The sequence below is a fragment of the Procambarus clarkii genome, chromosome 19 (assembly GCF_040958095.1).
Source record: "Procambarus clarkii isolate CNS0578487 chromosome 19, FALCON_Pclarkii_2.0, whole genome shotgun sequence".
Lineage (NCBI taxonomy): Eukaryota > Metazoa > Arthropoda > Malacostraca > Decapoda > Cambaridae > Procambarus > Procambarus clarkii.
Window position 1 is genome coordinate 2,912,190 of NC_091168.1, and position 3,708 is coordinate 2,915,897.

The 3,708-nt window shown below is 39.9% G+C and overlaps 1 long non-coding RNA gene across 1 annotated transcript in view; it reads left to right on the forward strand.

Moving 5' to 3' along the window:
* LOC138366492 (uncharacterized) overlaps window positions 1-3,441 on the forward strand; it is an 8,421-nt gene extending 4,980 nt beyond the window's left edge. Inside the window, exon 3 of the long non-coding RNA XR_011229134.1 lies at window positions 2,987-3,441. This is a non-coding gene — a long non-coding RNA (uncharacterized lncRNA). The remainder of the gene's footprint in view (window positions 1-2,986) is intronic.
* Window positions 3,442-3,708: the final 267 nt, after the last annotated feature.

Sequence of the window (3,708 nt, forward strand, 5' to 3'; positions counted from 1 at the left end):
GAAGGGCATGACAATCATCTAAATTTCTTATCCATCCCATTATCTTAGCATCATCAGCAAACATGTTTATATAATTCTGTATTCCAACTGGTAGATCATTTATGTAGACAATGAACATTTCTGGTGCATGTACTGTGGTACTCCACTTGTGACACTTCGCCAGTCCGATTGCCTCTGATTACTGCCCTTATTTTTCTATCAGTCAGAAAATTTTTCATCCATGTTAGAAGCTTACCTGTCACCCATCCAAAATTTTCTAGTTTCCAGAACAACCTCTTATGTGGAACTCTGTCGAAAGCCTTTTTTATGTCTAGATAGATGCAGTCGACCCAACTACCTTTTTCCTTTAAAATCTCTGTGGCTCAATCATAGAAACTGAGTAAATTCGATACACAGGATCTTCCAGATCGAAAACAATACTGTCTGTGTGATATTATATAATTTCTCTCCAGGTGTTCTACCCATTTAGTTTTTATTATTTTTTTTCAATCTTTTCACTGTTACACTTGTCAATGATTCAGGTCTATAACTGAGAGGGGTGGGGTCTTCCCTGTTGCCACTTTTGTAGATTGGAACTATGTTAGCCTTTTTCCACATGTTTGCTATGACTCCTGTACACAGGGATGCCTGAAAGATCAGGTGAAGTGGAAGGCTGAGCTCAGATGCACATTCTCTCAGAACCCATGGTGAAACTCCATCTGGACCAACTGCTTTGTTCTTACTTAGCTACTTTAGCATATTTTCCACTTCATCTCTAGACACCTCTATACGCTCTATGATGTTCTCAGAAATTCTTATTGTGTCTGGTTCTCTTAAGATTTCATTTTGTATAAACACACTTTGGAACTTTTGGTTTAATGTTTCACACATTGCATTATCATTTTCTGTGAATCTGTTTCCTATTTTCAACCTCTGGATATTATCCTTTACCTGCAATTTGTTGTTTATGAATTTGTAGAATAGGCCCAGTTCTGTTTTACATTTATCCATTATCCCTTTTTAAAAATTTCTTTCTGCCTCTCCCCTTACTGCTGTATAGTTGTTTCTCGCATCTTTGTATCGCTGGTATGATTGGGGGTTTGGCTTCTTTCTATGTTGATACCTGCTTGATGGGGTTCTGCTCTTCTACTCCCCAAGCCCGGCCCGAGGCCAGGCTCGCCTTGTGAGAGTTTGGTCCACCAGGCTGTTGCTTGGAGCGACCCGCAGGGCCACATACCCACCACAGCCCGGCTGATCTGGAACTTCTCTTAGAAAACAGACCAGTTTTCTCCTGAAGATGTCCACGGTTGTTCCGGCAATATTTCTTATAGTCGCTGGGAGGACGTTGAACAACCGCGGACCTCTGATGTTTATACAGTGCTCTCTGATTGTGCCTGTGGCACCTCTGCTCTTCACTGGTTCAATCTTGCATTTTTTTCCATATCGTTCACTCCAGTACGTTGTTATTTTACTGTGTAGATTTGGGACCTGGGCCTCCAGTATCTTCCATGTGTATATTATTTGGTATCTCTCACATCTCCTTTCTAGAGAGTACATTTGGAGAGCTTTGAGACGATCCCAATAATTTAGGTGTTTTATCTCGTCTATGCGTGCCGTATATGTTCTCTGTATTCCCTCTATTTCAGCAATCCCTCCTGCTCTGAAGGGGGAAGTGAATACTGAGCAGTACTCGAGACGGGACAACATAAGTGACTTGAAGAGTACAACCATTGTGATGGGATCCCTGGATTTGAAAGTTCTCATAATCCATCCTATCATTTTTCTGGCTGACGCAATATTTGCTTGGTTATGCTCCCTAAACATTAGATCGTCGGACATCATTATTCCCAAATCCTTGACATGCTGTTTTTCTACTATGGGCAGATTCGATTGTGTTTTGTACCCTGTATTATGTTTCAGATCCTCATTTTTGCCATACCTGAAATTTATCACTGTTAAACATCATGTTATTTTCTGCTGCCCAATCGAAAACTTTGTTGACATCTGCTTGTAGTTTTTCAATGTCTTTCATTCCATTTTTGTGTCTTTTGGTCTGTGGCCCTCTCTCAATTTCTGTTGAACCAATCCTGTTTTCTGGCCCTGCATCTCTGTTTTGGTATGAATGTTTGTGTGCCTTCATTGTATATTTTGCAAAATTTGGCATACATTTAATTTACTTCCCTGTCTAGCAACAAGTCTGCCTAATTACTTATTAAAAAAATTTTGAAGTTCCCCATAGTGACCTCTCTCTCTTGAAATCAAGTTTATCAACTGTTTCAATGTCCCCATTTTCTGTGTGTGTGTGTGTGTTTAGAGGCTAAGCTTGCTGATACCATGTGTGTGTGTGTGTGTTTGGAGGCTAAGCTTGCTGATACCATGTGTGTGTGTGTGTTTGGAGGCTAAGCTTGCTGATACCATGTGTGTATGTGTGTGTGTGTGTGTGTTTGGAGGCTAAGCTTGCTGATACCATGTGTGTGTGTGTGTTTGGAGGCTAAGCTTGCTGATACCATGTGTGTGTGTGTGTTTGGAGGCTAAGCTTGCTGATACCATGTGTGTGTGTGTGTTTGGAGGCTAAGCTTGCTGATACCATGTGTGTGTGTGTGTTTAGAGGCTAAGCTTGCTGATACCATGTGTGTGTGTGTGTGTTTGGAGGCTAAGTTTGCTAACACCGTGTGTGTACTCACCTATTTTTACTCACCTGTTTAAATAAAAATAGGGGTGTGTACCACCTCTGGTGCAATTGTAGGGACCCACAGCCTTGAAGAAAATAAAGAGTATTCAGAGAAGACCTTGTGGATTCTCACTGAACACTAATCTTTTCTTCTCCTACCACCCCTCTTATTTTGTTTTATGCTGTATTCTATTATATATCATATAAATACATAGCCAAATGGCAATATTTATTATGTCTATACAAAAAGAAGACATCCACTTTATTTTTTTTCTCTCCTTTGTTTCTATGTGGATTTTGTTGTGACTAAAAATTCTCCTCCTTTCCCATCAACAGGTCTTCCTCACTGGGCTTGCTCGGGTTTTGTGTTACTGTGAGGGTGCCATCATCGTTTACCCTTCAAGACTGACTCATGCTGGCATTGCATTTGTGGACTTCCCTTCACAGTAAACAGTCCTTCTCCATATGGTGATTGTCCAGGGCAAGCAGGGTGTGACTGCCATCTTGGAGAAGCAGGGTCTTTTAATATGAAGAATCTTCCGTCTTCTCTACTTACGCCAGCTTGTGCCAGCCTTGCAGTCTTGTTACTTCATGGCCCTTGGGCCTTTTTTATTTATTTTACATAATAATTTTTTTTATTAATACCCGTGTTTCACAAGAGATCCTTAACATTTTAAGCACCAATTGTATTGACTAATGTACGTCTTGTAACCTTTAAGACATAAATAGACAAGACATAGATAAATGAGTGAATAATACTGAGTGACTAGGTTAGGGCGAGGAACATAGTACAGTGTCTGACTTTGGAAGAATGCCTACTGTTTTAGAAACCTTATTGCCATGATCATAATCATATGGGTTAAAAAGCATTTGTTGTCACTCCTACACTGTGGCTTGTTGAGCTTGAAACCTTTGCTCTTTGTTCGTGTTACATCTGACCTTTTGAAGAAATTGTATGAATTAATATCCTCCAAATTGTTCAGTATTTTAAAGGTTTCGCTCTATTACTCGCATTTGCATATATCTAAGCATATAGATTTAGATTAGATTTTTTATTC